Genomic DNA, 21,774 nt, shown 5'->3' on the forward strand with positions numbered 1-21,774 from the left:
TTCTTTGTTGTTATACTCCACACATGAGTGAAATCACTTGGTACTTGCCTTTATCCGCCTGCCCTATTTTTCTGAACATACTACCGTCTTGCTCCATCCACGTCATTGCAAATGGTAGTATTTGTTTTCTTCTTAAGGCTGCTTACTGCACTTTTTAAACTGGATTTCATTCTTCCTTTTTGTTTGTAGTTTAGCTATGTTATTCACCATACAACTCCTGGTTATGAACAATAGCTTTGTGTCAATCGACATGTATCTGTATCTATCTATCTAAAGGTCTGTCTGTCTATCTATGTATCTATGTATGTATATGTCTATGTATCTATGTATCTATCTATGTATCTATCTATCTATCTTCCTATCATCTATCTATGATGTCTATCATCTATTAATCTATGTTCCTATCTATCTATCTTTCACCTGTCGTCTGTCTACATATCTATCTATGAAACAATCATCTTTTTGTCTGCCAATCTATCCTTATGTACAGAACAGTTAACAACATAGCCTATGTCTCTTCCCTACATTATGCTTCCAGAAACCTTGCAAGGTAACTAAGCCATAAGGAGAGCACTGTGTTTACCGATACGCTTTCATTTAGAGTCAGCAGAGTGTGCTTACAAAACCAGTAAATGGAGGTGAAAGGACTTGAACTCGTATCTTTGTCATCTGTCCTCTTATACTTCCTGCTCGCTTGTTGACTTTATTTAGCCACATTCAGTGAGGAAGTGATCCCTGAAGACCACAAGTATCCTTCGTCTGGGCCTGTTGTCGACAGAAAAGTGTACTTGGCCCTTTGCACACCACCATGTTTGAGGGACATTGGCGTGATCACTGCTGATAGGTGGAGGGACAAATATGAATTAACACCTATTTCTGGACAGGAGCAGTTGGGAACAAAGAGTGTGTTGTGGAGTGAAGTGTTTATTTGAGTGTCCAAACTTCCCTCTTTAGGTGGTTATTACTTCTTTACATTCGTGAACATCATAAAAAGCAATGATTATAAATGCCCAGACGCATATTATTACAGCAATTCATTTGTTGAGGTGAGAGGAAATGAGAAGGAAGTTGCTGCACCACTAAATCTATGCCTGAGCACTGCTGAAACCAAACAAAAAGAATTCACGGTGGCTAGATAGGGCTATTTTCTACTGACTCTCTCTGGGGTCCAAAACAGAATCCATTTCTTTCCTTGTTTCTCAGTTTCACTTGTGTAGGGTACCTGTCCCCGCCCCTTCAGCTTGTAGTTTGTCTTTGTCCTTGGATCTCAAGTGAGTCTCCAGTAAGGGAGCACGTAGGTGGTCTTGAGTTTTCATCAGTTCTTCTAACCCTGTGTCTTTTGATTGGAGCACTCAAAGGCTGTACTTTTATTCTGATACTTGAGAGCTGTGCTCTTACTGCACTTTGAAATTCTTTTTGTTCTCATTAATATACAATCACATGCAGAAAATTATGTTATTCTGTCTACCCTCTTCACCAAGTCACCCCAAATCCCAGTTACAGCCGCTCTCCGTCAGCATGTACTAAGATGCTGTAGAATCACTACATGTCTTCTCTGTGTTGTACAGCCCTACCCATGACACCCCACCCTACACATTATACATGCTAATCCTAATGCCCCCATTCTTTTTCCCCGCACTTATTACTCCCTTCCCACAAACCCTACCCAGTCCCTTTCTCTTTGGTAACTGTTAGTCCACTCTCGGGTTCTGTGAGTCTGCTGCTGTCTTTTCCTTCAGTTTTTCTTTGTTATCATACTCCACACATGAGTGAAATCATTTGGTACATGTATTTCTCCGCCTGGCCTATTTGACTGAGCATAATACGCTCTAGCTCCATCCTCGTTATTGCAAATGATAGGATTTGTTTTCTTCTTATGGCTGCTTACTGCACTTTTTAAACTGGATTTCATTCTTCTTTTTTGTTTGTAGTTTTGCAATGTGCTTTCACCATTGCTCTCCTTGTTATGAGCAGTAGCTTTGTGCTAATCGATATGTACCTATATCTATCTATCTGTCTGTCTATCTATTAATCAATTACACAATCAATCATCCTTTTGTCTGTCCATCTGTCCATCTGTACAGAACAGTTAACCATATACCCTATATCACTTTCCTGCACTATGCTCCCCAAAATCCTGCAAAGTATCTAGGCTGCAGAGGGAGCACTGGGTTCACCGAGACACTTGCAGTTCGAGTCGGCCGCGTGTACCTACAAAACCAGGAAATGGTTGTGCTGGGACTTGAACCCGTGTCTCTATCCCCTGTCCTCTTTCATCTCCTTCTAACTTGCTGTCTGTATTTAGCCACATTCATTGACTAAGGGCTCCCTGAAGATCTCAAGTATCATTCCTCTGGGCCTGTTGTCGACAGAAAAGTCAACTTGTTGCTTTGCTCACCACCATGTTTGAAGGACATCAGCGTGATCACCGCCGATAGGACGGAGGGTCAAATAAAAAGGAACACCAATTTCTAGATAGGAGCAGTTGGGAGCTAACAGTGTATTGTGGAGTGACGTGTTTATTGAGTGTCCAAACTTCCCTCTTTAGGTGGTTATTAGATTTTCACATTCGTGAACATCATAAAATCCACTGATTTCAAAGGCCCAGATTCTTATTATTGCAGCAACTCAGTTGTTGAGGTGAGAGAAAATGAGAAGTATGTTGCTGCACCACTAAATCTATGGCTGGGAACTGTTGAAACCAAACAAAAAGAATTCACGGTGGCCAGATAGGGCTATTTTCTGCTGACTGTCTCTGGGGACTCAAACAGAATCCATTTGCTTGATTGTTTGATTTTCCGTTTCACTCGTGTAGGGTACTTGTCCACACACCTTCGGCTTGTAGTTTGTCTGTGTCCTGGGATCTCAAGTGAGTCTCCTGTAAGTAAGCACGTACGTGTCTTGAGTTTTCATCCCTTCTTTTCTCCCTGTGTCTTTTGTTTGCAGCACTCAGTGCCTGACCTTTTATTCTGATGATTCAGAGCTGTGCACTTATTGCACTTAAAGAATATTTTTTATCATTAATCTACAATCACGTGAAGAACATTATGTTTACTATGCTCCCCCCTTCACCAAGTCCCCCCGAAAAACCTCTTCTGTCACTGCCGATCAGCGTAGTTGGATGCTGTAGACCCCTTCACCATGTCCCCCCCAAAAGTCCCCGTTACAGTCACTGTCCATCAGTGAGTAGTAAGATGCTATATGATCTCTACTAGTCTTCTCTGTGTTGTACAGTACTCCCCATGCACACCCGACCCCGCGCAATATACATGCTAAACTTAATGCCCCCATTCTTTCTCCCCACACTTTTCCCTCCCTTCAGACTCACCCTGCCCAGTCCTTTTTCCTTTGGTTACTTTTAGTCAACTCTCGGGTTCTGTGAGTCTGCTGCTGTTTTTTTACTTCAGTTTTTCTTTGTTGTTATACTCCACACATGAGTGAAATCACTTGGTACTTGCCTTTAACCGCCTGCCCTATTTTTCTGAACATACTACCGTCTTGCTCCATCCACGTCATTGCAAATGGTAGTATTTGTTTTCTTCTTAAGGCTGCTTACTGCACTTTTTAAACTGGATTTCATTCTTCCTTTTTGTTTGCAGTTTAGCTATGTTATTCACCTTTCAACTCCTGGTTATGAACAATAGCTTTGTGTCAATCGACATGTATCTGTATCTACCTATCTAAAGGTCTGTCTGTCTATCTATGTATCTATGTATGTATATATCTATGTATCTATCTATGTATCTATCCATGTATCTATCTATCTATCTTCCTATCATCTATCTATGATGTCTATCATCTATTAATCTATGTACCTATCTATCTATCTTTCACCTGTCGTCTGTCTACCTATCTATCTATGAAACAATCATCTTTTTGTCTGCCAATCTATCCTTATGTACAGAACAGTTAACAACATAGCCTATGTCTCTTCCCTACATTATGCTTCCAGAAACCTTGCAAGGTAACTAAGCCATAAGGAGAGCACTGTGTTCACCGATACGCTTTCAGGTAGAGTCAGCAGAGTGTGCTTACAAAACCAGTAAATGGAGGTGAAAGGACTTGAACTCGTATCTTTGTCATCTGTCCTCTTATACTTCCTGCTCGCTTGTTGACTTTATTTAGCCACATTCAGTGAGGAAGTGATCCCTGAAGACCACAAGTATCCTTCGTCTGGGCCTGTTGTCGACAGAAAAGTGTACTTGGCCCTTTGCACACCACCATGTTTGAGGGACATTGGCGTGATCACTGCTGATAGGTGGAGGGACAAATATGAATTAACACCTATTTCTGGACAGGAGCAGTTGGGAACAAAGAGTGTGTTGTGGAGTGAAGTGTTTATTTGAGTGTCCAAACTTCCCTCTTTAGGTGGTTATTACTTCTTTACATTCGTGAACATCATAAAAAGCAATGATTATAAATGCCCAGACGCATATTATTACAGCAATTCATTTGTTGAGGTGAGAGGAAATGAGAAGGAAGTTGCTGCACCACTAAATCTATGCCTGAGCACTGCTGAAACCAAACAAAAAGAATTCACGGTGGCTAGATAGGGCTATTTTCTACTGACTCTCTCTGGGGTCCAAAACAGAATCCATTTCTTTCTTTGTTTCTCAGTTTCACTTGTGTAGGGTACCTGTCCCCGCCCCTTCAGCTTGTAGTTTGTCTTTGTCCTTGGATCTCAAGTGAGTCTCCAGTAAGGGAGCACGTAGGTGGTCTTGAGTTTTCATCAGTTCTTCTAACCCTGTGTCTTTTGATTGGAGCACTCAAAGGCTGTACTTTTATTCTGATACTTGAGAGCTGTGCTCTTACTGCACTTTGAAATTCTTTTTGTTCTCATTAATATACAATCACATGCAGAAAATTATGTTATTCTGTCTACCATCTTCACCAAGTCACCCCAAATCCCAGTTACAGCCGCTCTCCGTCAGCATGTACTAAGATGCTGTAGAATCACTACATGTCTTCACTGTGTTGTACAGCCCTACCCATGACACCCCACCCTACACATTATACATGCTAATCCTAATGCCCCCATTCTTTTTCCCCGCACTTATTACTCCCTTCCCACAAACCCTACCCAGTCCCTTTCTCTTTGGTAACTGTTAGTCCACTCTCGGGTTCTGTGAGTCTGCTGCTGTCTTTTCCTTCAGTTTTTCTTTGTTATCATACTCCACACATGAGTGAAATCATTTGGTACATGTATTTCTCCGCCTGGCCTATTTGACTGAGCATAATACGCTCTAGCTCCATCCTCGTTATTGCAAATGATAGGATTTGTTTTCTTCTTATGGCTGCTTACTGCACTTTTTAAACTGGATTTCATTCTTCTTTTTTGTTTGTAGTTTTGCAATGTGCTTTCACCATTGCTCTCCTTGTTATGAGCAGTAGCTTTGTGCTAATCGATATGTACCTATATCTATCTATCTGTCTGTCTATCTATTAATCAATTACACAATCAATCATCCTTTTGTCTGTCCATCTGTCCATCTGTACAGAACAGTTAACCATATACCCTATATCACTTTCCTGCACTATGCTCCCAAAAATCCTGCAAAGTATCTAGGCTGCAGAGGGAGCACTGGGTTCACCGAGACACTTGCAGTTCGAGTCGGCCGCGTGTACCTACAAAACCAGGAAATGGTTGTGCTGGGACTTGAACCCGTGTCTCTATCCCCTGTCCTCTTTCATCTCCTTCTAACTTGCTGTCTGTATTTAGCCACATTCATTGACTAAGGGCTCCCTGAAGATCTCAAGTATCATTCCTCTGGGCCTGTTGTCGACAGAAAAGTCAACTTGTTGCTTTGCTCACCACCATGTTTGAAGGACATCAGCGTGATCACCGCCGATAGGACGGAGGGTCAAATAAAAAGGAACACCAATTTCTAGATAGGAGCAGTTGGGAGCTAACAGTGTATTGTGGAGTGACGTGTTTATTGAGTGTCCAAACTTCCCTCTTTAGGTGGTTATTAGATTTTCACATTCGTGAACATCATAAAATCCACTGATTTCAAAGGCCCAGATTCTTATTATTGCAGCAACTCAGTTGTTGAGGTGAGAGAAAATGAGAAGTATGTTGCTGCACCACTAAATCTATGGCTGGGAACTGTTGAAACCAAACAAAAAGAATTCACGGTGGCCAGATAGGGCAATTTTCTGCTGACTGTCTCTGGGGACTCAAACAGAATCCATTTGCTTGATTGTTTGATTTTCCGTTTCACTCGTGTAGGGTACTTGTCCACACACCTTCGGCTTGTAGTTTGTCTGTGTCCTTGGATCTCAAGTGAGTCTCCTGTAAGTAAGCACGTAGGTGTCTTGAGTTTTCATCCCTTCTTTTCTCCCTGTGTCTTTTGTTTGCAGCACTCAGTGCCTGACCTTTTATTCTGATGATTCAGAGCTGTGCACTTATTGCACTTAAAGAATATTTTTTATCATTAATCTACAATCACGTGAAGAACATTATGTTTACTATGCTCCCCCCTTCAACAAGTCCCCCCGAAAAACCTCTTCTGTCACTGCCGATCAGCGTAGTTGGATGCTGTAGACCCCTTCACCATGTCCCCCCCAAAAGTCCCCGTTACAGTCACTGTCCATCAGTGAGTAGTAAGATGCTATATGATCTCTACTAGTCTTCTCTGTGTTGTACAGTACTCCCCATGCACACCCGACCCCGCGCAATATACATGCTAAACTTAATGCCCCCATTCTTTCTCCCCACACTTTTCCCTCCCTTCAGACTCACCCTGCCCAGTCCTTTTTCCTTTGGTTACTTTTAGTCAACTCTCGGGTTCTGTGAGTCTGCTGCTGTTTTTTTACTTCAGTTTTTCTTTGTTGTTATACTCCACACATGAGTGAAATCACTTGGTACTTGCCTTTAACCGCCTGCCCTATTTTTCTGAACATACTACCGTCTTGCTCCATCCACGTCATTGCAAATGGTAGTATTTGTTTTCTTCTTAAGGCTGCTTACTGCACTTTTTAAACTGGATTTCATTCTTCCTTTTTGTTTGCAGTTTAGCTATGTTATTCACCTTTCAACTCCTGGTTATGAACAATAGCTTTGTGTCAATCGACATGTATCTGTATCTACCTATCTAAAGGTCTGTCTGTCTATCTATGTATCTATGTATGTATATATCTATGTATCTATCTATGTATCTATCCATGTATCTATCTATCTATCTTCCTATCATCTATCTATGATGTCTATCATCTATTAATCTATGTACCTATCTATCTATCTTTCACCTGTCGTCTGTCTACCTATCTATCTATGAAACAATCATCTTTTTGTCTGCCAATCTATCCTTATGTACAGAACAGTTAACAACATAGCCTATGTCTCTTCCCTACATTATGCTTCCAGAAACCTTGCAAGGTAACTAAGCCATAAGGAGAGCACTGTGTTCACCGATACGCTTTCAGGTAGAGTCAGCAGAGTGTGCTTACAAAACCAGTAAATGGAGGAGAAAGGACTTGAACTCGTATCTTTGTCATCTGTCCTCTTATACTTCCTGCTCGCTTGTTGACTTTATTTAGCCACATTCAGTGAGGAAGTGATCCCTGAAGACCACAAGTATCCTTCATCTGGGCCTGTTGTCGACAGAAAAGTGTACTTGGCCCTTTGCACACCACCATGTTTGAGGGACATTGGCGTGATCACTGCTGATAGGTGGAGGGACAAATATGAATTAACACCTATTTCTGGACAGGAGCAGTTGGGAACAAAGAGTGTGTTGTGGAGTGAAGTGTTTATTTGAGTGTCCAAACTTCCCTCTTTAGGTGGTTATTACTTCTTTACATTCGTGAACATCATAAAAAGCAATGATTATAAATGCCCAGACGCATATTATTACAGCAATTCATTTGTTGAGGTGAGAGGAAATGAGAAGGAAGTTGCTGCACCACTAAATCTATGCCTGAGCACTGCTGAAACCAAACAAAAAGAATTCACGGTGGCTAGATAGGGCTATTTTCTACTGACTCTCTCTGGGGTCCAAAACAGAATCCATTTCTTTCTTTGTTTCTCAGTTTCACTTGTGTAGGGTACCTGTCCCCGCCCCTTCAGCTTGTAGTTTGTCTTTGTCCTTGGATCTCAAGTGAGTCTCCAGTAAGGGAGCACGTAGGTGGTCTTGAGTTTTCATCAGTTCTTCTAACCCTGTGTCTTTTGATTGGAGCACTCAAAGGCTGTACTTTTATTCTGATACTTGAGAGCTGTGCTCTTACTGCACTTTGAAATTCTTTTTGTTCTCATTAATATACAATCACATGCAGAAAATTATGTTATTCTGTCTACCATCTTCACCAAGTCACCCCAAATCCCAGTTACAGCCGCTCTCCGTCAGCATGTACTAAGATGCTGTAGAATCACTACATGTCTTCACTGTGTTGTACAGCCCTACCCATGACACCCCACCCTACACATTATACATGCTAATCCTAATGCCCCCATTCTTTTTCCCCGCACTTATTACTCCCTTCCCACAAACCCTACCCAGTCCCTTTCTCTTTGGTAACTGTTAGTCCACTCTCGGGTTCTGTGAGTCTGCTGCTGTCTTTTCCTTCAGTTTTTCTTTGTTATCATACTCCACACATGAGTGAAATCATTTGGTACATGTATTTCTCCGCCTGGCCTATTTGACTGAGCATAATACGCTCTAGCTCCATCCTCGTTATTGCAAATGATAGGATTTGTTTTCTTCTTATGGCTGCTTACTGCACTTTTTAAACTGGATTTCATTCTTCTTTTTTGTTTGTAGTTTTGCAATGTGCTTTCACCATTGCTCTCCTTGTTATGAGCAGTAGCTTTGTGCTAATCGATATGTACCTATATCTATCTATCTGTCTGTCTATCTATTAATCAATTACACAATCAATATTCCTTTTGTCTGTCCATCTGTCCATCTGTACAGAACAGTTAACCATATACCCTATATCACTTTCCTGCACTATGCTCCCAAAAATCCTGCAAAGTATCTAGGCTGCAGAGGGAGCACTGGGTTCACCGAGACACTTGCAGTTCGAGTCGGCCGCGTGTACCTACAAAACCAGGAAATGGTTGTGCTGGGACTTGAACCCGTGTCTCTATCCCCTGTCCTCTTTCATCTCCTTCTAACTTGCTGTCTGTATTTAGCCACATTCATTGACTAAGGGCTCCCTGAAGATCTCAAGTATCATTCCTCTGGGCCTGTTGTCGACAGAAAAGTCAACTTGTTGCTTTGCTCACCAAAATGTTTGAAGGACATCAGCGTGATCACCGCCAATAGGACGGAGGGTCAAATAAAAAGGAACACCAATTTCTAGATAGGATCAGTTGGGAGCTAACAGTGTATTGTGGAGTGACGTGTTTATTGAGTGTCCAAACTTCCCTCTTTAGGTGGTTATTAGATTTTCACATTCGTGAACATCATAAAATCCACTGATTTCAAAGGCCCAGATTCTTATTATTGCAGCAACTCAGTTGTTGAGGTGAGAGAAAATGAGAAGTATGTTGCTGCACCACTAAATCTATGGCTGGGAACTGTTGAAACCAAACAAAAAGAATTCACGGTGGCCAGATAGGGCTATTTTCTGCTGACTGTCTCTGGGGACTCAAACAGAATCCATTTGCTTGATTGTTTGATTTTCCGTTTCACTCGTGTAGGGTACTTGTCCACACACCTTCGGCTTGTAGTTTGTCTGTGTCCTTGGATCTCAAGTGAGTCTCCTGTAAGTAAGCACGTAGGTGTCTTGAGTTTTCATCCCTTCTTTTATCCCTGTGTCTTTTGTTTGCAGCACTCAGTGCCTGACCTTTTATTCTGATGATTCAGAGCTGTGCACTTATTGCACTTAAAGAATATTTTTTATCATTAATCTACAATCACGTGAAGAACATTATGTTTACTATGCTCCCCCCTTCACCAAGTCCCCCCGAAAAACCTCTTCTGTCACTGTCGATCAGCGTAGTTGGATGCTGTCGACCCCTTCACCATGTCCCCCCCAAAAGTCCCCGTTACAGTCACTGTCCATCAGTGAGTAGTAAGATGCTATATGATCTCTACTAGTCTTCTCTGTGTTGTACAGTACTCCCCATGCACACCCGACCCCGCGCATTATACATGCTAAACTTAATGCCCCCATTCTTTCTCCCCCGCACTTATCCCTCCCTTCAGGCTCACCCTGCCCAGTCCTTTTTCCTTTGGTTACTTTTAGTCAACTCTCGGGTTCTGTGAGTCTGCTGCTGTTTTTTTACTTCAGTTTTTCTTTGTTGTTATACTCCACACATGAGTGAAATCACTTGGTACTAGCCTTTATCCGCCTGCCCTATTTTTCTGAACATACTACCGTCTTGCTCCATCCACGTCATTGCAAATGGTAGTATTTGTTTTCTTCTTAAGGCTGCTTACTGCACTTTTTAAACTGGATTTCATTCTTCCTTTTTGTTTGTAGTTTAGCTTTGTTATTCACCATTCAACTCCTGGTTATGAATAATAGCTTTGTGTCAATCGACATGTATCTGTATCTACCTATCTAAAGGTCTGTCTGTCTATCTATGTATCTATGTATGTATATATCTATGTATCTATCTATGTATCTATCCATGTATCTATCTATCTATCTTCCTATCATCTATCTATGATGTCTATCATCTATTAATCTATGTACCTATCTATCTATCTTTCACCTGTCGTCTGTCTACCTATCTATCTATGAAACAATCATCTTTTTGTCTGCCAATCTATCCTTATGTACAGAACAGTTAACAACATAGCCTATGTCTCTTCCCTACATTATGCTTCCAGAAACCTTGCAAGGTAACTAAGCCATAAGGAGAGCACTGTGTTCACCGATACGCTTTCAGGTAGCGTCAGCAGAGTGTGCTTACAAAACCAGTAAATGGAGGTGAAAGGACTTGAACTCGTATCTTTGTCATCTGTCCTCTTATACTTCCTGCTCGCTTGTTGACTTTATTTAGCCACATTCAGTGAGGAAGTGATCCCTGAAGACCACAAGTATCCTTCGTCTGGGCCTGTTGTCGACAGAAAAGTGTACTTGGCCTTTTGCACACCACCATGTTTGAGGGACATTGGCGTGATCACTGCTGATAGGTGGAGGGACAAATATGAATTAACACCTATTTCTGGACAGGAGCAGTTGGGAACAAAGAGTGTGTTGTGGAGTGAAGTGTTTATTTGAGTGTCCAAACTTCCCTCTTTAGGTGGTTATTACTTCTTTACATTCGTGAACATCATAAAAAGCAATGATTATAAATGCCCAGACGCATATTATTACAGCAATTCATTTGTTGAGGTGAGAGGAAATGAGAAGGAAGTTGCTGCACCACTAAATCTATGCCTGAGCACTGCTGAAACCAAACAAAAAGAATTCACGGTGGCTAGATAGGGCTATTTTCTACTGACTCTCTCTGGGGTCCAAAACAGAATCCATTTCTTTCTTTGTTTCTCAGTTTCACTTGTGTAGGGTACCTGTCCCCGCCCCTTCAGCTTGTAGTTTGTCTTTGTCCTTGGATCTCAAGTGAGTCTCCAGTAAGGGAGCACGTAGGTGGTCTTGAGTTTTCATCAGTTCTTCTAACCCTGTGTCTTTTGATTGGAGCACTCAAAGGCTGTACTTTTATTCTGATACTTGAGAGCTGTGCTCTTACTGCACTTTGAAATTCTTTTTGTTCTCATTAATATACAATCACATGCAGAAAATTATGTTATTCTGTCTACCCTCTTCACCAAGTCACCCCAAATCCCAGTTACAGCCGCTCTCCGTCAGCATGTACTAAGATGCTGTAGAATCACTACATGTCTTCTCTGTGTTGTACAGCCCTACCCATGACACCCCACCCTACACATTATACATGCTAATCCTAATGCCCCCATTCTTTTTCCCCGCACTTATTACTCCCTTCCCACAAACCCTACCCAGTCCCTTTCTCTTTGGTAACTGTTAGTCCACTCTCGGGTTCTGTGAGTCTGCTGCTGTCTTTTCCTTCAGTTTTTCTTTGTTATCATACTCCACACATGAGTGAAATCATTTGGTACATGTATTTCTCCGCCTGGCCTATTTGACTGAGCATAATACGCTCTAGCTCCATCCTCGTTATTGCAAATGATAGGATTTGTTTTCTTCTTATGGCTGCTTACTGCACTTTTTAAACTGGATTTCATTCTTCTTTTTTGTTTGTAGTTTTGCAATGTGCTTTCACCATTGCTCTCCTTGTTATGAGCAGTAGCTTTGTGCTAATCGATATGTACCTATATCTATCTATCTGTCTGTCTATCTATTAATCAATTACACAATCAATCATCCTTTGGTCTGTCCATCTGTCCATCTGTACAGAACAGTTAACCATATACCCTATATCACTTTCCTGCACTATGCTCCCCAAAATCCTGCAAAGTATCTAGGCTGCAGAGGGAGCACTGGGTTCACCGAGACACTTGCAGTTCGAGTCGGCCGCGTGTACCTACAAAACCAGGAAATGGTTGTGCTGGGACTTGAACCCGTGTCTCTATCCCCTGTCCTCTTTCATCTCCTTCTAACTTGCTGTCTGTATTTAGCCACATTCATTGACTAAGGGCTCCCTGAAGATCTCAAGTATCATTCCTCTGGGCCTGTTGTCGACAGAAAAGTCAACTTGTTGCTTTGCTCACCACCATGTTTGAAGGACATCAGCGTGATCACCGCCGATAGGACGGAGGGTCAAATAAAAAGGAACACCAATTTCTAGATAGGAGCAGTTGGGAGCTAACAGTGTATTGTGGAGTGACGTGTTTATTGAGTGTCCAAACTTCCCTCTTTAGGTGGTTATTAGATTTTCACATTCGTGAACATCATAAAATCCACTGATTTCAAAGGCCCAGATTCTTATTATTGCAGCAACTCAGTTGTTGAGGTGAGAGAAAATGAGAAGTATGTTGCTGCACCACTAAATCTATGGCTGGGAACTGTTGAAACCAAACAAAAAGAATTCACGGTGGCCAGATAGGGCTATTTTCTGCTGACTGTCTCTGGGGACTCAAACAGAATCCATTTGCTTGATTGTTTGATTTTCCGTTTCACTCGTGTAGGGTACTTGTCCACACACCTTCGGCTTGTAGTTTGTCTGTGTCCTTGGATCTCAAGTGAGTCTCCTGTAAGTAAGCACGTAGGTGTCTTGAGTTTTCATCCCTTCTTTTATCCCTGTGTCTTTTGTTTGCAGCACTCAGTGCCTGACCTTTTATTCTGATGATTCAGAGCTGTGCACTTATTGCACTTAAAGAATATTTTTTATCATTAATCTACAATCACGTGAAGAACATTATGTTTACTATGCTCCCCCCTTCACCAAGTCCCCCCGAAAAACCTCTTCTGTCACTGTCGATCAGCGTAGTTGGATGCTGTCGACCCCTTCACCATGTCCCCCCCAAAAGTCCCCGTTACAGTCACTGTCCATCAGTGAGTAGTAAGATGCTATATGATCTCTACTAGTCTTCTCTGTGTTGTACAGTACTCCCCATGCACACCCGACCCCGCGCATTATACATGCTAAACTTAATGCCCCCATTCTTTCTCCCCACACTTATCCCTCCCTTCAGACTCACCCTGCCCAGTCCTTTTTCCTTTGGTTACTTTTAGTGAACTCTCGGGTTCTGTGAGTCTGCTGCTGTTTTTTTACTTCAGTTTTTCTTTGTTGTTATACTCCACACATGAGTGAAATCACTTGGTACTTGACTTTATCCGATTGCCCTATTTTTCTGAACATACTACCATCTTGCTCCATCCACGTCATTGCAAATGGTAGTATTTGTTTTCTTCTTAAGGCTGCTTACTGCACTTTTTAAACTGGATTTCATTCTTCCTTTTTGTTTGTAGTTTAGCTATGTTATTCACCATTCAACTCCTGGTTATGAATAATAGCTTTGTGTCAATCGACATGTATCTGTATCTACCTATCTAAAGGTCTGTCTGTCTATCTATGTATCTATGTATGTATATATCTATGTATCTATCTATGTATCTATCCACGTATCTATCTATCTATCTTCCTATCATCTATCTATGATGTCTATCATCTATTAATCTATGTACCTATCTATCTATCTTTCACCTGTCGTCTGTCTACCTATCTATCTATGAAACAATCATCTTTTTGTCTGCCAATCTATCCTTATGTACAGAACAGTTAACAACATAGCCTATGTCTCTTCCCTACATTATGCTTCCAGAAACCTTGCAAGGTAACTAAGCCATAAGGAGAGCACTGTGTTCACCGATACGCTTTCAGGTAGAGTCAGCAGAGTGTGCTTACAAAACCAGTAAATGGAGGTGAAAGGACTTGAACTCGTATCTTTGTCATCTGTCCTCTTATACTTCCTGCTCGCTTGTTGACTTTATTTAGCCACATTCAGTGAGGAAGTGATCCCTGAAGACCACAAGTATCCTTCGTCTGGGCCTGTTGTCGACAGAAAAGTGTACTTGGCCCTTTGCACACCACCATGTTTGAGGGACATTGGCGTGATCACTGCTGATAGGTGGAGGGACAAATATGAATTAACACCTATTTCTGGACAGGAGCAGTTGGGAACAAAGAGTGTGTTGTGGAGTGAAGTGTTTATTTGAGTGTCCAAACTTCCCTCTTTAGGTGGTTATTACTTCTTTACATTCGTGAACATCATAAAAAGCAATGATTATAAATGCCCAGACGCATATTATTACAGCAATTCATTTGTTGAGGTGAGAGGAAATGAGAAGGAAGTTGCTGCACCACTAAATCTATGCCTGAGCACTGCTGAAACCAAACAAAAAGAATTCACGGTGGCTAGATAGGGCTATTTTCTACTGACTCTCTCTGGGGTCCAAAACAGAATCCATTTCTTTCTTTGTTTCTCAGTTTCACTTGTGTAGGGTACCTGTCCCCGCCCCTTCAGCTTGTAGTTTGTCTTTGTCCTTGGATCTCAAGTGAGTCTCCAGTAAGGGAGCACGTAGGTGGTCTTGAGTTTTCATCAGTTCTTCTAACCCTGTGTCTTTTGATTGGAGCACTCAAAGGCTGTACTTTTATTCTGATATTTGAGAGCTGTGCTCTTACTGCACTTTGAAATTCTTTTTGTTCTCATTAATATACAATCACATGCAGAAAATTATGTTATTCTGTCTACCCTCTTCACCAAGTCACCCCAAATCCCAGTTACAGCCGCTCTCCGTCAGCATGTACTAAGATGCTGTAGAATCACTACATGTCTTTTCTGTGTTGTACAGCACTACCCATGACACCCCACCCTACACATTATACATTCTAATCCTAATGCCCCCATTCTTTTTCCCCGCACTTATTACTCCCTTCCCACAAACCCTACCCAGTCCCTTTCTCTTTGGTAACTGTTAGTCCACTCTCGGGTTCTGTGAGTCTGCTGCTGTCTTTTCCTTCAGGTTTTCTTTGTTATCATACTCCACACATGAGTGAAATCATTTGGTACATGTAGTTCTCCGCCTGTCTTGTTTATCTGAGCATAATACCCTCTACCTCCATCCACGTTATTGCAAATGATTGGATTTGTTTTCTTCTTATGGCTGCTTACTTCACTTTTTAAACTGGTTTTCATTCTTCTTTTTTGTTTGTAATTTCGCTATGTGCTTTCACCATTGCTCTCCTGGTTATGAGCAGTAGCTTTGTGTTAGTCGATATGTACGTATATCTATATATGTGTCTGACTATCTATTTATCAATCAATCAATCAACTTTATGTCTGCCCATCTGTCCTTGTGTACAGAACAGTTAACCACATATCCTATATCACTTTCCTACACATTGCTTCCAAAAATCCTGCAAAGTATCTAGGCTGTAGAGGGAGCACTGGGTTCACCGAGACCCTGGCAGGACGAGACGGCCGCGTGTACCTACAAAACCAGGAAATGGTTGTGCCGGGACTTGAACCCGTGTCTCTGTCCTTTGTCCTCTTTCATCTCCTTCTAACTTGCTGTGTGTATTTGGCCACATTCATTGAGTAAGAGCTCCCTGAAGACCAAAAGTATCATTCCTCTGGGCCTGTTGTCGACAGAAAAGTAAACTTTTTCTTTACTCACCACCATGTTTGAAGGACATCAGCGTGATCACCGCCGATAGGACGGAGGGTCAAATAGAAAGGAACACCAATTTCTAGACAGGAGCAGTTGGGAGCCAAGAGTGTATTGTGGAGTGACGTGTTTATTTGAGTGCCCAAACTTCCCTCTTAAGTGGTTTTTAGATCTTCTCAATCGTGAACATCATAAAACCCACTGATTTCAATGGCCCAGATGCTTATTATTACAGCAACTAGGTTGTTGAGGTCAGAGAAAATGAGAAGTATGTTGCTGCACCACTAAATCTATCGCTGGGAGCTGCTGATACCAAACAAAAAGAATTCACGGTGGTCAGATAGGGCTATTTTCTGCTGACTGTCTCTGGGGACACAAAAAGAACCCATTTGCTTGATTGTTTTTCAGTTTCACTCGTGTAGGGTACTTGTCCACACACCTTCGGCTTGTAGTTTGTCTGTGTCCTTGGATCTCAAGTGAGTCTCCTGTAAGTAAGCACGTAGGTGTCTTGAGTTTTTATCCCTTCTTTTTACCCTGTGTCTTTTGTTTGCAGCACTCAGTGCATGACCTTTTATTCTGATGATTCAGAGCTGTACACTTATTGCACTTAAAGCATTTTTTTTATCATTAATCTACATTCACGTGAAGAACATTATGTTTACTATGCTCCACCCCTCACCAAGTCCCCCCAAAAAACCTCTTCAGTCGCTGTCTATCAGCGTAGTTGAATGCTGTGGATCCCTTCACCGTGTCCACCCACAGAGACCCTTTACAGTAATTGTCCATCAGTGAGTAGTAAGATGCTATATGATCTCTACTAGTCTTCCCTGTGTTGTACAGTACTCCCCATGCACACACGAACCCACGCATTATTCATGCTAATCCCAATTACCACTATTATTTCTCCCCACACTTCTCCCTCCCTTCAGCCTCACCCTGCCTAGTCCTTCTCCCTTTGGTAACTTTTAGTCAACTCTCGGATTCTGTGAGAGTGCTGCTGTTTTTTTCCTTCACTTTCTCTTTGTTGTTATACTCCGCACATGAGTGAAATCACTTTTACTTGTCTTTATCCGCCTGCCCTATTTTTCTGAACGTACTACCGTCTACCTCCATCCACGTCATTGCAAATGGTAGTGATTGTTTTCTTCTTAAGCCTGCTTACTGCAATTTTAAACTGGATTTCATTCTTCCTTTTTGCTTGTAGATTAGCTATGTTACTCACCATTCAACTCCTATTTATGAATAATAGCTTTGTGTCAATCGATATGTATCTGTATCTATCTATCTAACGTTCTATCTATGTATCTATGTATGTAAATATGTATGTATGAATCTATGGATCTATCTTTCTATTTATCTATCTATCTTCCTATCATCTATCTATGATGTCTGTAATCTATCGGTCTATGTACCTATCAATCTTTCTTTCATCTGTCGTCTGTCTACCTATCTATCTATGTATCAATCACCTTTTTGTCTGCCCATCTATCCTTCTGTACAGAACAGTTAACAACATAGCCTATGTCTCTATCCTACATTATGCTTCCAGAAATCTTGCAAGGTAGCTAAGCCATAAGGAGAGCACTGTGTTCACCGATACACTTTCAGGTAGAGTCAGCCGCGTGTGCTTACAAAACCAGTAAATGGAGGTGAAAGGACTTGAACCCGTATCTCTGTCCTCTGTCCTCTTATAATTCCTGCTCGCTTGGTGACTTTATTTAGCCACATTCAGTGAGTAAGTGATCCCTGAAGAACACAAGTATCCTTCGTCTGGGCCTGTTGTCGTCAGAAAAGTGTACTTGGTTCTTTGCACACCACCATGTTTGTGGGACATAGGTGTGATCACTGCTGATAGGTGGAGGGACAAATATAAAGGAACACCTATTTCTGGACCGGAGCATTTGGGAAATAAGAGTGTGTAGTGGAGTGAAGTGTTTATTTGAGGGTCCAAACGTCCCTCTTTAGATGGTTATTACTTCTTTACATTCGGGAACATCATAAAAAGCAATGATTTTAAAAGCGCAGACGCCTATTATTACAGCAATTCATTTGTTGAGGTGAGAGGAAATGAGAAGGAAGTTGCTGCACCACGAAATCTATGCCTGAGCACTGCTGAAACAGCAAAAAGAATTCACGGTGGCTAGATTGGGCTATTTTCTACTGACTCTCTCTGGGGACGCAAACAGAATCCATTTGTTTGTTTGTTTCTCAGTTTCACTTGTATAGGGTTCCTGTCCCCGCCCCTTCAGCTTGTAGTTTGTCTGTGTCCTTGGATCTAAAGTGAGTCTCCAGAAAGGGAGCACGTAGGTGGTCTTGAGTTTTCATCAGTTCTTCTAAACCTGTGTCTTTTGATATGAGCACTCAAAGCCTGTACTTTTACTCTGATATTTGAGGGCAGTGCTCTTACATCAGTTTGAAATTTTCTTTGTTCTCATTAATATACAATCACATGCAGAACATCATGTTTTCCAGTCTACCCTCTTCAGCAAGTCCCTCCCATATCCTAGTTACAGCCGCTGTCCGTCAGCATGTACTAAGATGCTGTAGAATCACTACATGTCTTCTCTGTGTTGTACAGCCCTACCCATGAACCCCCACCCTACACATTAAACATGCTAATCCTAATGCCCCCATTCTTTTCCCCGCCCTTATTACTCCCTTCCCACAAACACTACCCAGTCCCTTTCTCTTTGGTAACTGTTAGTCCACTCTCGGGTTCTGTGAGTCTGCTGCTGTCTTTTCCTTCAGTTTTTCTTTGTTATCATAATCCACACATGAGTGAAATCATTTGGTACATGTATTTCTCCGCCTGCCTTGTTTGACTGGGCATAATACCGTCTACCTCCATCCACGTTATTGCAAATGATAGGATTTGTTTTCTTCTTATGGCTGCTTACTGCACTTTTTAAACTGGATTTCATTCTTCTTTTTTGTTTGTAATTTGGCTATGTGCTTTCACCGTTGCTCACCTGATTATGAGCAGTAGCTTTTTGTTAGTCGATATGTGCCTATATCTATCTATCTGCCTGTCTATCTATTTATCAATCAATCAACTTTTGTCTGCCCATCTGTCCTTGTGTACAGAACAGTTAACCACATATCCTGTATCACTTTCCTACACTTTGCTTCCAAAATTTCTGCAAAGTATCTAGGCTGTAGAGAGAGCACTGGGTTCACCGAGAACCTTGCAGGACGAGACGGCCATGTGTACCTACAAAACCAGGAAATGGTTGTGCCGGGACTTGAACCTGTGTCTCTCTCCCCTGTCCTCTTACATCTCCTTCTAACTTGCTGTCTGTATTTAGACACATTCATTGACTAAGTGCTCCCTGAAGACCACAAGTATCATTCCTCTGGGCCTGTTGTCAACAGAAAAGTAAACTTGTTGCTTTGCTCACCACCATGTTTGAAGGACATCAGCGTGATCACCGCCGATAGGACGGAGGGTCAAATAGAAAGGAACACCAATTTCTAGACTGGAGCAGTTGGGAGCCAAGAGTGTATTGTGAAGTGACGTGTTTATTTGAGTGTCCAAACTTCCCTCTTTCGTTGTTTATTAGATCTTCTCAATCGTGAACTTCATAAAACCCACTGATTTCAATATCCCAGATGCTTATTATTACAGCAACTCAGTTGTTGAGGTGAGAGAAACTGAGAAATATGTTGCTGCACCACTAAATATATCTCTGGGAACTGCTGAAACCAAACAAAAAGAATTCACGGTGGTCAGATAGGGCTATTTTCTGCTGACTGTCTCTGGGGACTCAAACAGTATCCACTTGTTTGATTGTTTGTTTTTCAGTTTCACTCGTGTAGGGTACTTGTCCACACACCTTTGGCTTGTAGTTTGTCTTTGTCCTTCAATCTCAAGTGAGTCTCATGTAAGTAAGCACATAGGTGTCTTGAGTTTTTATCCCTTCTTTTATCCCTGTGTCTTTTGTTTGCAGCACTCAGTGCCTGACCTTTTATTCTGATGATTCAGAGCTGTACACTTATTGCACTTAAAAATTTTTTTATCATTTATCTACAATCACGAGAAGAACATTATGTTTACTATGCTCCCCCCCTCACCAAGTCCCCCGGAAAAACCTCTTCAGTCGCTGTCTATCAGCGTAGTTGAATGCTGTGTATCCCTTCACCATATCCGCCCCCACAGACCCCGTTACAGTCGCTGTCCATCAGTGAGTAGTAAGATGCTATATGATCTCTACTAGTCTTCTCTGTTTTGTACAGTACTCCCCATGCACACCCGACCCCACGCAATATTCATGCTAATCCCAATTACCACTATTATTTCTCCTCACACTTATCCCTCCCTTCAGACTCACTCTGCCTAGTCCTTTTCCCTTTCGTAACTTTTAGTCAACTCTCGGATTCTGTGAGAGTGCTGCTGTTTCTTTCCTTCAGTTTCTCTTTGTTGTTATACTCCACACATGAGTGAAATCACTTGGTACTTGTCTTTCTCCGCCTGGCATATTTCTCTGAACGTACTACCGTCTATCTCCATCCACATCATTGCAAATGGTAGTGTTTGTTTTCTTCTTGAGGCTGCCTACTGCAATTTTAAAATGGATTTCATTCTTCCTTTTTGTTTGTAGATTAGTTATGTTATTCACCATTCAACTCTTATTTATGAACAATAGCTTTGTGTCAATCTATATGTATCTGTATCTATCTATCTAACGGTCTGTCTGTCTATCTAAGTATCTATGTATGTAAGTATGTATGTATGTATCTATGGATCTATCTTTCTATCTATTTATCTATCTTCCTATCATCTATCTTTGAAGTCTATCATCTATCGGTCTATGTACCTATCAATCTTTCTTTCATCTGTCGTCTGTCTACCTATCTATCTATGAATCAATCACCTTTTTTTCTGCCCATCTATCCTTCTGTACAGAACAGTTAACAACATAGCCTATGTCTCTTTCCTACATTATGCTTCCAGAAATCTTGCAAGGTATCTAAGCCATAAGGAGAGCACTGCGTTCACCGATAAACTTTCAGGTAGAGTCAGCCGCGTGTGCTTCCAAAACCAGTAAATGGAGATGAAAGGACTTGAACCCGTATCTCTGTCCTCTGTCCTCTTATAATTCCTGCTCGCTTGGTGACTTTATTTAGCCACATTCCGTGAGTAAGTGATCCCTGAAGAACACAAGTATCCTTCGTCTGGGCCTGTTGTCGACAGAAAAGTGTACTTGGTTCTTTGCACACCACCATGTTTGAGGGACATAGGTGTGATCACTGCTGATAGGTGGAGGGACAAATATAAAGAACACCTATTTCTGGACAGGAGCATTTGGGAAATAAGAGTGTGTTGTGGAGTGAAGTGTTTATTTGAGGGTCCAAACGTCCCTCTTCAGATGGTTATTACTTCTTTACATTCGTGAACATCATAAAAAGCAATGATTTTAAAAGCGCAGACACATATTATTACAGCAATTCTTTTGTTGAGGTGGGAGGAAATGAGAAGGAAGTTGCTGCACTACGAAATCTATGCCTGAGCACTGCTGAAACAAAACAAAAAGAACTCACGATGGCTAGATTGGGCTATTTTCTACTGAGTCTCTCTGGGGACTCAAACAGAATCCATTTGTTTGTTTGTTTCTCAGTTTCACTTGTATAGGGTACCTGTCCCCGCCCCTTCAGGTTATAGTTTGTCTGTGTCCTTGGATCTCAAGTGAGTCTCCAGAAAGGGAGCACATAGGTGGTCTTGAGTTTTCATCAGTT

This window comes from Manis pentadactyla, chromosome X, assembly GCF_030020395.1.
Source record: "Manis pentadactyla isolate mManPen7 chromosome X, mManPen7.hap1, whole genome shotgun sequence".
In the NCBI taxonomy this organism is placed as follows: domain Eukaryota; kingdom Metazoa; phylum Chordata; class Mammalia; order Pholidota; family Manidae; genus Manis; species Manis pentadactyla.